Source organism: Oreochromis niloticus, linkage group LG18 (genome assembly GCF_001858045.2).
Source record: "Oreochromis niloticus isolate F11D_XX linkage group LG18, O_niloticus_UMD_NMBU, whole genome shotgun sequence".
Taxonomy (NCBI): domain Eukaryota; kingdom Metazoa; phylum Chordata; class Actinopteri; order Cichliformes; family Cichlidae; genus Oreochromis; species Oreochromis niloticus.
The window spans coordinates 36,592,865-36,611,627 of NC_031982.2; the positions used below are offsets into that span (position 1 = coordinate 36,592,865).

An 18,763-nucleotide genomic window follows, 5' to 3' on the forward strand; every position below is an offset into this window, starting at 1 on the left:
ATGTTATTACACTATAGAATGCTAAATGCTAAAAGGGAAACATTGATGTAACTTAAGTTACCATGAACGGAGGGGACACATGATGAATAACTGTTCTGTGTAAGTTTATTTTGGGTTATAACACAGGTTGGATCATAAGTGGAGAAACTGAGTATAAAAGGTGATGTTCTGGTTAACACACAGGCTTTTGTTTCTAGGACGTTTCAAGGATGCAGGCTGTGGATGGAGCCAAGAAAGGATTTGACAGGATGATTAATGTGATTTTATTCCTTAAACACAGGTTTGAAGGGCCGGAGCATGTATGCCTAATATGATATGACTAACCTTTTTCATTTAATTTCCTAAGCTCGAGTGAAGGATTTTGAGTTTGTAACACATGAGATGTGTCACAAAAAGGGGGGTGTTAATATATGCGATTAGCTACATGAAATGTGTTCTTTTAGGGTTACTAAGCAAATGTCTACGTGACCTTTACCTAACAACCTTTGTGATGATAAACTTGTTTACCGACTTGCTCTCTTGTAGAACATACAGACTTAGAAAAGGGGAACTTCAGCTTTGAGTTTTGAGAATAACTCTGTTAAGTTGACAGGAAACACGTCGGAACAGCCATATAGGGCAAATGTGTTGGAGCTTGTAATTAAATGTGGGACTTGAAAAGAGGAAGCAAATTTGGTACAGGACGTGCTTGAGATGATCAGACGAGAGAAGGAGAAGGTCAGGAATAGTTTAAACTAAGATTGAGAAAGTAAATGGGGTAAAAGGGGGTGTAGCTTCAGGGCAGCTCACAGCCCGGCGTAAACGCAAGGTGCTGTCACACAGCTTAACCCTCAGGTCTTGTTCAAAATCACCACCCTTTCAGCTTGTTCGTGGCCAAAAGTGGCCACCTACAGATTAGGTCTGTAATTTTTATTATTTTTGGTTTTTTGCCATTTTTTTCTGCATAAAGCTTTTAAGTAACTTCAGTTCTTTCCATAAATATAAAATAATTATTACTTTTTTATTTTTTAACCCTTTAAACACCAGTTTGTTTATCCACTGCACCAGCTGGACGACAACCTCAAATCTCACAATTTTATATAATTGCATTGCTACTGAAATTTCTTGTATTATTAATAGTAGAGTCTGGGGCATATAATTGATTCACATCAACATTGATTATAATGCATTGTTATTTTTGTGCTGGGAGAGCAAAAACATAAAAAACCCCTTTCAGACTGTTCGTGGCCAAAAATGGCCACCCCCTGTTTACATTTACAAAATGCTATAAAATTCATATATATTAATAAAAATGTCCAGGTTTTTTTACATGATTTTTTAGATTAGCATCAGGGCTGTTCAAGAAAATCAAAATTTCATTCAAATTCTGAAATTTAACCCTTTAAATACCAGTTAGAGCACATAATCATAACAACTCATAAATAGAGAAAATCATAAAATCCCAGTTTTTTTTCTAAATAATACATGCCATCTGATTTATTTGCTAACCATGATGAAGGTTAGATGCATAGCAATAATTAACAGCATCAATGACATTTATGCAACATTGTTTTTTTCTGCAGTGGCAGAAAAACAAAAAAACTCCCTCTGAGACTGTTCGTGGCCAAAAATGGCCACCCCCTGTTTACATTTACAAAATGCTATAAAATTCATATATATTAATAAAAATGTCCAGTTTTTTTTACATGATTTTTTAGATTAGGATCAGGGCTGTTCATGAAAATCAAAATTTCATTCAAATTCTGAAATTTAACCCTTTAAATACCAGTTAGAGCACATAATCATAACAACTCATAAATAGAGAAAATCATAAAATCCCAGTTTTTTTTCTAAATAATACATGCCATCTGATTTATTTGCTAACCATGATGAAGGTTAGATGCATAGCAATAATTAACAGCATCAATGACATTTATGTAACATTGTTTTTTTCTGCAGTGGCAGAAAAACAAAAAAACTCCCTCTCAGACTGTTCGTGGCCAAAAATGGCCACCCCCTGTTTACATTTACAAAATGCTATAAAATTCATATATATTAAAAAAAATGTCCAGTTTTTTTTACATGATTTTTTAGATTAGCATCAGGGCTGTTCATGAAAATCAAAATTTCATTCAAATTCTGAAATTTAACCCTTTAAATACTAGTTAGAGCACATAATCATAACAACTCATAAATAGAGAAAATCATAAAATCCCAGTTTTTTTTCTAAATAATACATGCCATCTGATTTATTTGCTAACCATGATGGAGGTTAGATGCATAGCAATAATTAAAAGTATCAATGACATTTATGCATCTTTGTTTTTTTGTGCAGTGAGAGAAAAACAAAAAAAAATCCCTCTCAGCTTGTTCGTGGCCAAAAATGGCCACCCCCTGTTTACATTTACAAAATGCTATAAAATTCATATATATTAAAACATTTTTCTACTTTCATTGACTTGATATTTTAAATTAGCACCGCTTCTAGTCATAAAAACCAAAATATAATTCAAATTCTGATATTATACCCTTTGAATACCAGTCAGATTATGTATTATTATAGTAAAAATAGTAATAAATTTCACATCTTTTAGCATATAAATGGTGAAACCTAATATGTTTTTATCACCATTGCAGGTCAGTAAAAGTAACTGTTACAATGATTTATTTTTACTTTATTTATTTATTTATTCTTTTTTTTGCGGGGGGGAGGGGGGATGAATGGCCAAAAGCAATGTCACACATGGTGTGTTAGTGGCCAGAAAGGCAATTTAATGACCAAATAATCCCTGCAATCACCAATAAAATGATCAAAATTTATATTCCAGTATCTGTGTGCTTCTGTGTGCATCCTCATTAGCAGCCACACTAGAGTGGTTTTTGTAGGCACACTTTCTACACCTGGTTCAAGGGGCTGCTGTTCCGTTCCTTTCACGCATCCTTTATTCCCCATCACCAACTGCTGGTTCCTTGTGTGTTGCTGTCAAAAGAAGCATATTCCTCCGTTGCTTTGGCATGTGGGATATTGCTGTGGTAGTTTTGGTGAAGCCAAAGACAGACAACAAAATCTTCCTCTGTTGCAACTGGAGGAGCTGAGGAGGATGCTCTGGGTTGTTTCCCCTGTGCCGGTTTTCATCTGAGGAGTTCCTCTGCCAATGTGACCGAAGGAAAGACGTTGTCCTCGGAGCTCCTCCGTCAGTTGGAGTCTGAACCCCATGCCTTTTTTACTTCCTGAGAACTTCCAGTGTTTTCATCCAACATGCTATGTATTGCTTTATTTTGGTGTAGGTTTTATCTCCACTTCATCTATAATCCTCCAATCCTCACACCTTGGCCTCCCGTGCAGGTTTGTAAGGGTGCACAGCAGCTAAAAGATCTCCTTTGTTATAAAAAAGTCAAAAGTAGATCTCAGGCTGCTAATGCAGGACTAGGGTGACCCCTAGTGGGTACTGGATTGTGGTGCAGTCTCTCTTCAGTAGTGGGACCCACATGGTTTTCCCTTCATGGCGGATCCACTGAGTCGCCGGCTCCTCGGTCTCAGAAAATGCTCCTATGTTCTTTTTTTTTGGGGGGGGCTCCACCTCCATCTCCATCTCCATCTCCATGCCCCCCAACCCCAATCCTCCCCCAAAGAAGAGGATTCGGGCACTGGCTAGAACTCAACATCAGTGGTGATGCAGTCAGCCTCTTTGAAGATTGTCCCCTCATCTTCTGGAGAGGAGGTTTCTTCATCTTGGGCAGATGTGTTTTCTTCAAGGGCAGAGGACTGCTTGCTGTCCTTGCTCTCTGACCAGATCATATAGACAGTGCTTGAAGCAGTGATGATCTAATTGCCATATTGCCAGAATAAATGATCTGGAAGCTGTTAGGCTTACTTACAGCAGTAGCTCTGTCTGCACCTGCATAAACTCCAGGACACGTTTACAAATAGTGTTTGTTGTTGTTTGCGCTCCAGCTGCAGCTGCAGGTTTGAACTCTGCAAAATGTCCTGTGATTGGGGTTTTTTTTGTTTCTAGAGTTGATATTTTGGGTATGGTATCTTTTGATGAAAAATACAAGAGTAAAAGTGCTTATAACATGTGCTTCAAAGCTAAGTTTGACTGGGAACCTCAAAGCTCAATATCCTGCACCCACAGAAATTCACTGCAGCCTATGTAATGTTTGAATTTATTCCAGTCTATCTTGCAAATACATGTTTGTACTGCAATGTCATGCACAAAAACAAACTATTAGATCCTTAAGATCAAACCTATGTCAAAATTGTTTCATTATTTTGGTCCATTGGAGTGTGGTAGGCCAGCAAAGGCTGCTACTAGAAACTCAGAATATTACATGAAATTGCTTGCTTGGCCAAAAATGGGTAAATGATGTAATTTGGTAAAAAACATTAAAAACTACAATTTTCATGTGTTGAGTTTAGAATGAAAGCAATTTTACCTAAATTGCATGATATAGTACTGTCAGTAACAAGGAATCAAAAAAGGTGGTTATAATGGGTTTCAATTGGCCACAAATGGCCACGATAGAACCAAGAGGAGCAATTTGGTGTATAGTGAATATTATTGACATTATTAAGGAGCTGATGTTGAAAATTAAAAAATCTGAAAAAAAATACACCCCTTTGGGAAGTTTCATTCCATTTGCATTGACAGAACAAAAATGGTTGAAAAGCGAAAAGCGAAGTGGCCACAAATGGCCAGGATAGAGACCAGAGGGTTAAGTTATTTGGGTGATTTATTTTATGACAAAATAATAAGGAAATATTGAAAATATACAACACGTTGAGGAGATCTCTTTTGTTATATGCCTCTCTGGAGCTTCTCTCCTGATGCTCTCAGCCAGACTGAAAAACAGGAAGCTTTAGTGCACAAGGCATATTAATAAATATAGACACAAAAAGAGGAACTCCCCATATAAACAACGTTCAAAATGTGTGAAGTATAAAGTACCGAAATAACACTATATAAGTCACAGTTGATGATTCTAATGTTAGAGAGCTCTTGCAACTGGCGTCTGAGCTGTGCAGAGGTCGATGTTTGTCATAACAGTGATGTCTCTATTTACAGGTTGAGTTCATTTTATACACAGTGCATAAGTGTGCTTGTTTAGAGTTGATGTTCCGTCCAAAAGGGTTTTAAGCTTCACTGGTGAGTGTCCAGGTGATACATGTTGAGGGAGGATGAGAATATAGCAGGTTAATTGCAGGCACGCTTACAAACACACATGATTTAAATATAGGCCAGGCTAAAGGCCTGGACTTGATGCAGCTTTCAACTTTACAGCTCCTAACGTGCAGGAATGGCGTGGAGTGTAATGAATGAATGCAAAACATGCTTACAGACACAAACATGACAGGGGTTTATTTTACAGGGTAAAGGTGGATCACAGGTTGCTTTGTTTCTGCTTAGCAACTACTGAGGTAAAAGGTGTTAAAGATAAATATGCAATAAGTGAACAGGAAATGTGTGAAGGTGAGCCGGGTGAAACAAAATGTTGTAGATAATGGAAACTTGTCTAACGGGGATTAACAGTAACCTTTGCATGTTATGTATATGCTTGAGGCCAAAAGAGGCGTAAATCCAGATAGAAAACTTTGAAGTGTGCTTTTTAGCGGAGAGTCAGGCTGACATGGGGATGGTGTGTATTTTACTTGGGTTGTGTTTAATAAGACTAAAAGCGTTGCTCACACACATAAAGAGTATTGAGATTGAAGAAAGTTAATATAATGGATAGAGCCCAGAACATGATAATATATAAGTGAAATCAAATGCAATGTGTGATTTCACTTTTATTGGGAAAATAATTAGCCAAGAAATGTGTATTGAACTCTCCACATACATTGACACTGCGCAACTATGAGTGGGCCATGGAATCAAGAAACTGTTACATATCTGTATTAAACTAGCCAACATAGACTCACCACAAATGATGTAGGATGTTGCCCTGCAGCGGGGGCAGAAAATAATTTGCAAATCAGGGATGTTATGTTGATTATAATATGCTTACCTATGTAGACACACACACAGAAGGGAAGAATTTCAAAACAAAACAAAAAACAACTTCCCTTATCCTGTCAAGCACAGGAGCAAAATAAAAATCTCTTTGGGCTCTGGTAAAATTTCTTTAGTAAAAGTGTAAAAGGTCAAACCTAAGAGGTTGGGCAACCCGGAAAGTCCCTCCGGTATCAGGAGTTAATAGTCAGGAAACATTTCTCACATTAACGCCTTATATCTGAAAAATGATTGACTGATAGATGACTAGACCACCTAGAGGACAGGAGGTTATTGTTTGATTTGCTGAGTCAGGGGGCGGCAAGAGAGGGCCAGAGCGAAGGTAGTGGACCTGGGAATGGTGTAGTGACGTCTTTGGAAGACGTCAAAAGGGGGAATTGTGGAATTACAGGGATTATTTTACATAACCATCATCTTATCATTGCATTAATTATCATTTCATCAAAGCGTTTATTGAAGCTGCTGGCATTATGTTATAATTTATATTATAGGGGTTATCATAATCAAATATTAACATGTTTATTACAGGTGCAGTTATAACTACTTTAAAATGATTGAGTTAAATATATATATATCATAACTCATATGCTGAGTATATTGGTACAGTAAAATAGTAGCTGAGCAAAGGCCTGAATGTATTCAGCTTCTTGTGGTATTTGAGTTTGCTTAGTTACAGGTGACAGAAGGATGTCCAGTCCATGGTGACCTCAAAGGCCTTAGGTCATCACCATATTTGGAAGAGTATGCCACAAGGAGGAACCTCTGTGTTTGCATTTAATTCTTAAAATACATGAATGTTCTGTACATGCAAATTATGTGCTTGTAAACGCAAGAAGGGGCGTTACAATACCCTGATGTTATAAAAGCAATCTAGAGTGTATTTTGGGCAGAGATGTACAACTGTTTTGCAGTTTGCACCTCTCCACGCTGCGTGCATTAAAATCAATTGTTTGAACGACCTTTTCTGGACTATCATTGTTTTACTCTCATCCTCAATTTCGAACCCGTAACAATGTCTAGAGTTTTGATCTCCTCCATACCTGCTTCATGCCCTGGAGGACGGGGCTGTGGCCCCCCACACCCTCTAGCAGATCATTACATGAAGGAACCTTTTAAATACAAGCGTGCTCATGCTCACAGGTGTACACACGGGTGCTCACAGACACAAACTACACCCTTTTTGGCTCCTACCTCAAAGCACACTGTGCGCTGTCGATCTCACGTGCTGCACAATAATGTTTAATATTTAGTATTTACTGTCATATTCCCATAGATCATTGTGATCTTGTTTATTACTCTCGTTTTCTTCTGCTTGCTTTCTTTTTTCTTTCTCAACAGGTGATCGATATATGTATTTTTTGTCTGCTTATTCTGTTGTTTTTTGTTTTTTGCCCTTTTTCCCCATCCCTCTTCTCAGCTGTTTTTCTTTCCCTCTTTCTTTCTCCCCTTTCTTTCCACCAGTCAAGTCTGTCCCATATTCAGCAAGTGAAAATAAAATAAACAATAAAAGGTGAATCAGATGGACCATTACGGCGAGGCTGGGATGGTCCATTTGGTAAAGTAAATCCGTTGGGCATCTTTCTTCGCCTTTAGACAATAATTCTGATGGCAAAAGAGCCAAACGGGACAGGCAAAAAAGAAAAAAAAAAAAGAAAAAAGAAAAAAAAAGACAAGTGACAGCGCAGACATCTACTAATGAGAGAACATGTTTTATCATCATAAAGGCTGAGATGTGAAGCATCGTTAAAGTGTCACTTCAGTAATGCTGCTGGGAGAAAGTGTTGACTCATGTTTTAATAGATGACTTAAAACACTAAACTCGTATTTCACTGGGTTATTTTTAAAGAATATAACATCTGGTAGGACGATGAGTTTTACTTCTCACTGTCCGTGTTATGTCATAATATCTATTTATCATGTATGTTGCTTTGCTCTGTAAACTGTAAAATGTTTCATTGTATTCATGAAATAAACCAGACTTTCACAGTCTGAATCTTTTACTGTTTTTCTGCTTTTGTTCACTCCAAGTTTGACAAAACCCACAGACATCCAGAGTTGACTCACTAACAATGTGGAGCAGTCTCAGTGTATTTAGCTGCTTTTTCCCTAAACACAATCAGCTGACTGAGAGAAATGCTTGTAGTCCTCACATTGGTCATTGTGAACGCTGAAGGAGATTTGTTCCATAGACACCTTATACTAGTGTTTCCTGCACTTACATCAAACACTACTGCGTTCTATTTAAATCCAGATTCCTTTTATAGTTTGCAGTAAAATTTGTTAAACCGTTGCTTAACAAGCCAGAAGTCACTCTTTACTAACACATTGTAGATAAGTTTATTGCTGAACCACACAGCTAGCAGTCTCACACACGCTTTAGGTTTTTGAAGTTTTGTGTGTAACGGTTTAGTCTATCAAACATTTCCCTATTCTCCCCAGTATCACAACAGTATGACTCCCAAAGTACGGCTCAGTAAACAAACAACGACTCTAAAGTCAGAACAGAAAGATACAGTTGGAAGATGAATGATTGTGTTTTTTATGAGGCGGTCGCACTTTTCTCCCTCTCCCTTATCTTTCCTGCTTGGCTTCTCATGTCTTTTGTATAGTCTCGCTTATTCTCTAACCCTCAAAGAGTCCCTCAGTCTTGTTCTCTAAAACCTAAAGAATTATGGATTTGATCAACTGGTCCCGTAACAGAATTGACATCTTCCTGGGATTGGGAGAGCCCGACTGTCCTGCGGAGACATTTGCTGCCGGATACTCGATGGTCGGTTGCGTCATGTGTCTGGTGACACTCTCGATGGAGGACATTGAACGACATCTTCCAATTTAGAACCACGATAACAGAGGTCGTGCTGATTGGAGCTGGCTTGGACCTGGCTTATCGAAGAACAAGAAGCGGCTACAGCTGTTCAAAATCCCGCAAGGCTGGCCGACATGATAGACGATGGGCAGCGCTGTGAGTACTCAGACTGTGTTTTGAAGACAATATGGATAAGATCTTGGAGAAGAACAACGGGAATTGAGAGAATTGGTGACCAGTGACGGACATTAGACCAACTGTAAAAATTGGATGCAGTTGTTCGCACTAAACCCAAACATTCACCATCTTCACTCATGCAGCTATCCCACTGGCACCAGCTGAAGGCCTGCCAAGGTCGAAGCCGACTGGAACAACAAATTCTTCCCATGATAACAGGATTGTTGTCAGAACTCTTTGTCCCTCCTTCAAGGCCACCTGGGTCCACTGGAGACTGTTGACCTTCGCTTAACCGGGGGAAGGGACACTTTCTCTCGGTTGAACACGGAACACACACACACATACGCATGTACACTGACACAGATCTACACTCACCCCCCCACCCCCTTCAAACGCCTTCAAAGCTTATGTCTTCTACGTTGATGAGATGTGATGATTCATGTGCTGAGGTGTTTTTTTCTGTTCTCAAACTGATCTCCCTGTTGGAGCTCAGTCTGGGGGGAGTTCTTTTTTTCTCCTCGTCTTTCCTCATGTTGTGCATCTTCCATGGTTACAGCTCTCTGACCTGTCTTCTCCGTGTGATGTTTGTGTAATGTATGTATGGTCAGAAGGGTAAGATGGTGCTGGCAAGGCTGGCAGCCTTAACCCAATTTCCCTCGGGATGAATAAAGTATTATCAATCAATCAATCAAACTACCCCCCTCTTCTTCTCTGTGTTGTTGTTCTTGTGTGTGTGTGTGTGTAGGTGTAGGTGTGTGTGTGTGCACCTTAGAAGTCAAAGTATACATTATCCATACTTACAAAAACCATTTGAGTTTCATTTAGAACTGAGATTCTAAGTTGTAAGCAGAAATCTTATGTTCAGCCAGAAGCATGTTTCCCCACTTTCACAATGCTAAATCCATGACCCCCAACAGATGGTTTTTTACACGTGGGACGAGAAGGGCAAGCTTTACTTACACAGCCTCACACACTATAGATTTTTAAAGTTCTTGTGTACAATGGTTTAGCCATATTTATAGCATATTTGCAGCTCTGGAGGCCAGGATTACTGAATTGGAGACTCGGCTTCGCACCCTTCATTCACCCGTAGCTAGCCAGGCCCCTGTAGCTGGTGCAGCCGAAGATAGCGTATGCCCCGCTAGGTGTTCCCCGGCAGACCCCAAGCAGCTGGGGAAAGAGGGCGGCTGGGTGACGGTGAGGAGGAACCATAGTCTTAAACAGAAGCCCCAGGTACACCACCAACCTGTTCATGTGTCTAACCGTTTTTCCCCACTCGGCGACACACCCGCCGGGGGTCAAACTCTGGTAATTGGTGATTCTGTTCTCAGACGTGTGAAGCTAGAGACACCGGCAGCCATAGTCAATTGTCTTCCAGGGGCCAGAGCAGGCGACATTGAAGGAAATTTAAAACTGCTGGCTAAGGGTAAACGTAAATACAGTAAGATCATAATTCACGTCGGCAGTAATGACACCCGGTTACGCCAATCGGAGGTCACTAAAATCAATATTGAATCGGTGTGTAACTTTGCCAAAACAATGTGGGACTCTGTAGTTTTCTCTGGTCCCCTCCCCAATCAGACCAGGAGTGACATGTTTAGCCGCATGTTCTCCTTAAATTGCTGGCTGTCTGAGTGGTGTCCCAGAAACGATGTGGGCTTCATAGATAATTGGCAAACCTTCTGGAGGAAACCTGGTCTTGTTAGGAGAGACGGCATCCATCCCACTTTGGATGGAGCAGCTCTCATTTCTAGAAATATGGACCAATTTATTAAACCCCCCAAAATATGACTATCCAGAGTTGGGACCAGGAAGCAGAGTTGCAGTCTTACACGCCTCTCTGCAGCTTCTCTCCTCCTGCTACCCCCCCAAAAACCCATCTCCATTGAGACTGTGTCAGCTCCCAAACAGACAAAAAACAAACCAAAAACCAGCAATAAACAACTTAAACATAAAAAATCCCAAAGAAAGAACAATACAGTATCCACATCTGAACCAAAGAGTAAAACAGTGAAATGTGGATTATTAAATATTAGGTCTCTCTCCTCCAAGTCTCTGTTAGTACATGACTTAATAATTGATCAACAAATCGATTTACTCTGCCTTACAGAAACCTGGTTGCAGCAGGACGAGTATGTTAGTTTAAATGAATCAACACCCCCGAGTCATTCTAACTACCAGAAACCTCGAAGCACAGGCCGAGGGGGCGGTGTGGCAGCAATTTTTCACACCAGCCTATTAATTAACGAAAGACCAAGACAGACTTTTAATTCATTTGAAAGCCTGATGCTTAGCCTCGTCCACCCCAGCTGTAAAACTCAGAAACCAGTCTTACTTGTTATCATCTATCGTCCACCTGGGCCTTACACAGAGTTTCTCTCTGATTTCTCAGACTTTTTATCTGATTTAGTGCTCAGCTCAGATAAAATAATTATTGTGGGTGATTTTAACATCCATGTAGATGCTAAAAATGACAGCCTCAACATGGCATTTAATCTGTTATTAGACTCAATTGGCTTCTCTCAAAATGTAAAAGAACCCACCCACCACTTTAATCACACTCTAGATCTTGTTTTAACATATGGCATAGAAACTGAACATTTAACAGTGTTTCCTGAAAACCCTCTGCTGTCTGATCATTTCCTGATAACATTTACATTTACAATAATTGATTACACAGCAGTGGAGAGTAGACTTTATCAAAGTAGATGTCTTTCTGAAAGTGCTGTAACTAAGTTTAAGAATATAATCCACCCACTGTTATCATCTTCAATGCCCTGTACCAACATAGAGCAGAGCAGCTATCTGAACGCTACTCCAACAGAGGTCGATCATCTTGTTAATAATTTTACCTCCTCACTACGTACGACTCTGGATACTGTAGCTCCTGTGAAAACTAAGGCCTCAAATCAGAAGTACCTGACTCTGTGGTATAATTCTCAAAAACGCTGTGGATGGTGTTACGCCCCAGTCTAGGGGTACAGGAACATAACATAAGAGTTAAAAAAGGAAGTGACCCCGCCCTGGGCCCCAAAACCATACACAGAAAAAACAGTTTCTTAGTGAACTGTGGTTTATTTGTCTACACTGAAAATGAAGCTCCGGGGTGAACAAAGGCCAAAATAACAAACAAAACAAGCTAAGTCAGGTGAGGAGGTGCTATCTAAAACCCTATGTGAAGCAAAAACCAAACAAAAACCGAACAAAAGACAAACGCTACACCCTAACTCCCTAACTGAAATAAACAGGAGAAAACAGTACAAGGAAAAACAATAAGGCAGCTCACCCCTTCTGTTTCAGTGCTATTTACAATGTGCTATTTAGAAGTGAAAACTAGTGTACACACTATATACAAAGCTAAGTCACGAGAATCTCAAACATAAATGTCACAGGCTTTGGAAGCCAGGGTCATGTCTGCTGCTGCTGTCAGTGGCTGCCCCGGGACAACTGCTGGTGAGGGATTTTGAGAGCAACCACATGATCAGGGGACCAATCAGCAGCCGTCAGCTTATCCAATCAGGGACCTGCAGAGACTTAAAGACACAGACAGAACAAGAGACAGCCACCAAGACACATTATGGCCAGGGCCGCAACAATGGCCTCCCAGCTGTGTCTCCCTCCTGTTGCCCATTCCCTGATTACCACCCTGTGTATATAAGCCCTGTGTTTTCCTGTGTTCCTTGTCGCGTCGTACCCTCAGATTAGGTTTTTTTTGGTTTCTGTATTCACTAGTGATGGGCAGATGAAGCTTCATGAAGCACTGAAGCTTTTCATCCAATTGGTTCACCCCAGCACAAAGCTTCTTGAAGCTTCATTTGCTCTAGTAGGACATCTACTGGACGTAAAAATATTAGTTGGCATGAATTTGAAGAGTGTGGCATTTTGCACACAGCCTGTAAATGTCAACAACAAAAGGAGTGTGTAAAACATGTATATTGTAGTGATGGCAGTATGCTGTGTATATTTATACTGGCAGTATGGAAAATGATTATTTGGAAATGCTTAAAATGGAAATGATCATTTACTGTGAGGTGAGGTGTGGTTGAGGTATGGACAGCTACACACTGAGGCTTTGAGCCTCAGTCCTGCCTGTTCACATTTTATTCTGTAAAAGCTAAATTTTCACTGCTTTTATGACCTTTTTAGTGGGGAGAACATAGCTAAGATTTAATGATTTAACAAATCTTTTAAATCCTTTGTCCTCCACAATGCTAAATGGCTGGGAGTCCTCAATCACCATGCTAACCAGGTCTCCATCTATTTGAGATTGTTCTCCTGAGGAAAGACAATAAAAACAAAGCACAAATATAAATATCACACACGTAACTTATTACAGTTGTATAATATTGTTATATCGAGACTAAGGAGCTTGGAAAGAAAAGCGTCTGGACTTCTTGAGTTGCTTGAAGACGTTTCACCTCTCATCCGAGAAGCTTCTTCAGTTCTAAGGTCAAATGGCCGAGAGTCCCAGATTTAAACCTAGTGGGAGTTTCCCCCCCAAAGGGGGACAAAGGACCCCCTGATGATCCTCTAATCACATGAGCCAAGGTGTGAAAGCGGGTGTGGGACCTAATCAGCCAGAGTTTCGGGTGAGCTCATTGTGAAACCTGGCCCCACCCTATCATGTGATTTCCTGAGGTCAGATGGCCCAGGATGTGAGTGGGCGTTAAGGCGTCTGGGAAGGGATCTCAAAACTGGATTATAGATGGCAGACAGTTGGTGTCGTAAACCACCGCCTCTGTCCCAGAGGCGGTGGGACCACTGATCCTTAGAACTGAAGAAGCTTCTCGGATGAGAGGTGAAACGTCTTCAAGCAACTCAAGAAGTCCAGACGCTTTTCTTTCCAAGCTCCTTAGTCTACGATGACCTGGATGACTGAGAACCTTCACAGAAATATTGTTATATCCTTTAGTAACATTACGGCATGCTATATTATCATGGCATTTGATGGCTCACCTGGTCTTGCTCCACAATCGGTGTTCGCCTTATTCTCATGCAAAGCTCTGTAGTGCCTGAGCATGGATGAGGTGTTGTTGTTATATCCCAGCTCCCTGGCACATAGCAAACACTTCACCTTGTACAAAGGTAAAGACAGCTTAACAGAAATTGTATTGCACCATCAGTATTATGAAAATACATCTTCTGTAGAAATTTACATACCTTGTTGGGAGGAATAAGATCAAAATGTTCCCACACAGGGGACGACATCCTCCTCTTCTTAGCTGGCTCCATTCTCTCCTGACTTTCTCTCCTCACTCTCCTAAACCTCCAAACTCTCTCCAAACTCTCACTAACCGCAACTCTCCATCAAACACCCACATTATGAATGAAGTCTGAGGGGTTTATATCGCTGTCACAGCTCGCGGCAAAGTTCGAACCACTTCCTGAACCAGTCACGTGGTACAGCCGGGCAGCGAGGCTTCGGACGTCATCATTTTCAGCTCCTCCCATAAATGAAGCAAGCCTCGATACGCGCATCGCGGAAACGCCCCCTCCATTACTCGACACAAGCTTTGAAGCCTCGATACAGAACGTCCCATCACTAGTATTCACTTCATGTTTGGTTTTCATGTCAGCAATAAAGCTGAGGTTTTGATTTACAATTCTGTGTTCGAGTCCTGCGCTTGGATCCTCCTCTCTGCCTGCCCACACACAGAGCCCTGACACCTGAACCCTTTACCCTTGGGCCTTTGTGCTGCCACCCTCCCAGTTGGCCACCTGAACTCTATGGACTGCTGTGCTGTCAGCCCCAGGCCGGTTCCCAGAACTATATTTTGGACTGTTCGTGAGCTCCAGTGTGTGGGGTTTTTTTGTTTGTTTGTTTGTTTGTTTGTTTGTTTTTTGTTTTTTGTTTGGACTCTCGAGACTCAGCGTTGGTTCCGGTCGAGTTCTGAACCTGCCACCGGTGTATGTTTTAATGGTCACGTGCTGTGAGCAGTACTAAAGAGCAGGTTGGTGTAAGTAATGACAGAGTGTCTAACAGATTTAAAAGTTAAGTTTACACTGTTATTCACTTTGTAAAACTTTGCATATTTCTGTTTGATTCAGAGGGGAGATCACTTGCTGTATGATTCCTGTGTGTGTACTTGTCCCAGCACAACGGCTCTGCAGTGAAACCAAAGTCAGTTATGATGTTCTCCCTTGAAAATGTACGAGTTCAAAAGGGTACAGTTGGAGAATAAAACACCCACAAAAACCACAAAAATAATATTTTCTGTGTCCTGTCTCATTCCCCATGACCGGGCCACATATACTATTCTCGTGGTTTGTTAAAATATAATTTCTCAAGTGTGTCAATTCTCAGGGAGCTTATCAAAAATCATAAACACAGAAATATTTTCCCAACACCTTTTACAGGGGTAAGGTCTCACACCTGTGTGACTTCTATTTTGAGGGAATATGGATGAAGATTTTCCAACATGTTTAGCAGGAATGTCTGACGAGTGTGGATTACTGGATGGCTCTTAACTGCTGATAAATAAGTAAATCTCTTTCTATGCGTGTTACATATGTAGAATTTCTCATCGGTGTGTGTTCTAGTCTGGATCTTCATGACACTATAAATGAATTGCTGGTCTGTTTCATAAAATTGCCATTACTGGAGTTGTTGGGGCTGTGTGCGCAGTGAGGTGAGTGACAAACACGTTTGGAAGCATGCCCAGTAACTTGTGGAGAGCAGTCTGTCGTGCGCTCAACATTAATGAGGTGCATAAAGTCTTTGGTAAAATGTAAGTTACAATAATACAAAGGGACTGTGTGAGGAGCAATTTTGCCTTATTTTGTAGTTTTCATGTTGATGTGCAAAGAATCAGTCTATTTGTCCTGATGAAAAAAATAAATGGCTGCACCTCAAGAGACTCTTCTGTCATTCTTTACGTCAGGGGTCTGCAACCTTTAATACCCTAAGAGCCACTTGGACCTGGTTTCCACGCAAAAGAAAACACTGGGAGCCGCAAATACTTTTTGACATCTAAAATGAAGATAACACTGTATATATTGTTTTTTTTTACCTTTATGCTTTGTGTGAACAACTAAAGTAAGTAAGTAAGTTTACTTATTAAGCGCTTTTCACAGACAGGCAGTCACAAAGTGCTGTACACAAATATTAACATAAACAATACAATCAATAGACATTATACACAATGTAAAAGATCAAATGTAAATAATGTAAAGAATATAAAATACGTAGATCAACAAAAGGCTTGTTTGAACAGAAAAGTTTTTAACTGCTTTTTAAAAGAATCCACAGAGCAACTAAGGTGTGTTGCTTATGAAATCCATGAAGTGCTACAGAGAAAATTACATTTTATTTATGTAATTAACACATTTTGAAGAAATATAACAAAAGGAAAGACACCCAGCTGAACTAAAATGATCCATGTAGCAAACAAAAACTGTTGTGAGCCTCATATCGTTTTTTGGAGCCTTGACCTGACTTTTAAAAAATAATTGGAAAAAAAGCACTATGCTGCTAAAAAATGAAAAATAGATATTTGCAAAATTCTGCCTAAACATGTATTTTACCTGGTTAATGTGTGTGGCAGGGCGTGGTCTGCAGTGCCGCTGCAGGGGAGGCGGACGCACCTGAGCGGCACCCGCAATCACACCTTGCAGCCTTAAAGCCTGTGCTCTCTCTGCTGTTGTGGTGTCAGGCTGTGAGCTGAAAAGCTACGGCTGGCTGTATGCGTCAGCAACCGTGTGTGAAAAGTGGTCAATAAAGAGATGCTGAAAAGCAGCGGGTCTGCCGTGGTACGAAGTCACTTTCATCTTTACGCAGGACTGTAAGCTGTCATCTGTGAAGCGTGAGCGGTGTTTGTTTTTAACATAGTTCACGGTGGAGAACAGCTGCTGACATAATGTGGATCCGAAGATCCATAATTGGCCTATCTGGGGTTGAAAGTCTCGATAAATGCACAGCGTTTCGGCGGGTACACCGGCTTCTGCGAGTGTGACGCTTATTTTGAGCGATGAAAAATAATAAAATATAATTTTATTTTTATATTTCAATATCACAATAATCTTCCAAATTAGAACTACAAGTTTAAAAAAAAAGAACTAACATAAATAAAATACACTTCAGCTAAATATTTCTAATTTATTTTCCCAAACCACCCGGAGCCGCAGTATAAGGACTAAAGAGCCGCAGGTTGCCGACCCCTGCTTTAGGTCAACGGCTGACCTGATTACTGCAACTTTTCCCACATCCTGTAAGAATATGTTTTCTTAGCTGGATACAGAAACATCCACACAGAGTCATTCATAGTTTTTCTTAAAGGATTTTCCACAAACATCAGCTTCAGTAACTTTTTCCTGTGTCAATTTTACACTCTCTGGTATGGAGAGATCTGTCAGGCTGCTGGAGTGCAAAGTGGGTACTCAAATGTTGGACACAAGGCAGGCAGAGTGAACAGAAAGCAAGTCATTTATTTAGGTTAATGTTTAATAGTACAAAAACAAAAACACAAAATATGAAAGGGTACAGTCAGGACCATATATATTTGGACACTGACACAAGTTTTGCTTTTTTACCTATTTGCTAAAAGATATTCCCATTATCGTTCTGTAATCGACATGGACATAATGTGGAGACTCTCAGCATTCATTTGAGGGTATCCACATTTGAACCGTTCATCCAGTTTGAGAGTTTCAGCTTCTTAACATATGATGAAGATGTTCAAAGGTGAAACCAAAAGGAAAACAAAGGTTAAAACCACTGGAGGTTTCTGAGTTTGTGCTGAAAGCTGTAACATGTATTGAGGTTTGGTTTTGGTGTTTGTAACATGCAGAGATATGAGAGGAGGAAGAGGCTGAAGGAGGAGCAACACTGTCACAGAGCAGAGCAGAAAAGGACTCCCACTGTCAGATACATTCAGTATCTGAAGCATACAGAACAGATAGTGTGTGGAAGATGCTGTCACTGCATTACTGGCTCATGTTTCCTTTGTTTCTGATCACACTAACAGGTCGGTTAAAGCAGGAAGAAGAAATGTCTTTAAAGGATCTGTTTGCTAGAAATCACTGGAACAGGCGCTCACAGTTTAACATCGTCTTTATTAGACACCCAAGCAATGGCACTGGATTCGCCACTGATGCCAGGTGAACTCCAGGAAGCCCTGATAAGTATGCCCAATAATAAGGCTCCAGGTCCAGACGGCTTTCCTGCAGAATTCTACAAAGAATTCTGGACGATTCTAGCACCAGTTTTTTACAGAATGTTGCAGGAAATCAAAGAAAATGGCAGACTACCACCAAATATGAACTCTGCAAATATCAGTCTCTTACTAAAATCAGGCAAAGACCCTGTATATCCCTCAAGCTATCGTCCAATATCCCTTATTAATGTCCAATATCCCTTATTAATGTAGACCTTAAAATAATCTGCAAAGCTCTCTCAAAGAGATTAGAGAAAATGACCCCCCTTTTAAGTCATCCTGACCAAACTGGCTTCATAAAAGGTAGGCACTCATCAACAAATACACGTAGATTACTTAATTTAACAGACTACTCATGCAGTAAAAACACTGAAACCATAATATTGTCTCTTGATGCAGAAAAAGCGTTTGACAGAGTTAACTGGAAATTTCTATTTGCAACTCTACACAAATTTGGTTTTGGAACCTCTTTCATAAACTGGTTAAAAATATTATATAATTCCCCAACAGTATGGGCAGAAATCTGTGCCATCAGAAACTGAATTTGAATAAGTTAAATTTGAATTTGAATTACTCGGATTGAATCTGAATTGTAACTTGAATGAAAGCTTTTGAAAATTGAATTTGAATTAGTCTAA

The 18,763-nt window shown here is 40.2% G+C and overlaps 1 long non-coding RNA gene across 1 annotated transcript; it reads left to right on the plus strand.

Moving 5' to 3' along the window:
• Window positions 1–13,893: 13,893 nt before the first annotated feature.
• LOC112842850 (uncharacterized) lies at window positions 13,894–14,137 on the plus strand. The gene is made up of 2 exons (XR_003214876.1): window positions 13,894–13,951; window positions 14,077–14,137. It is a non-coding gene; the product is annotated as an uncharacterized LOC112842850 (long non-coding RNA).
• The last annotated feature ends 4,626 nt before the right edge of the window (window positions 14,138–18,763 follow it).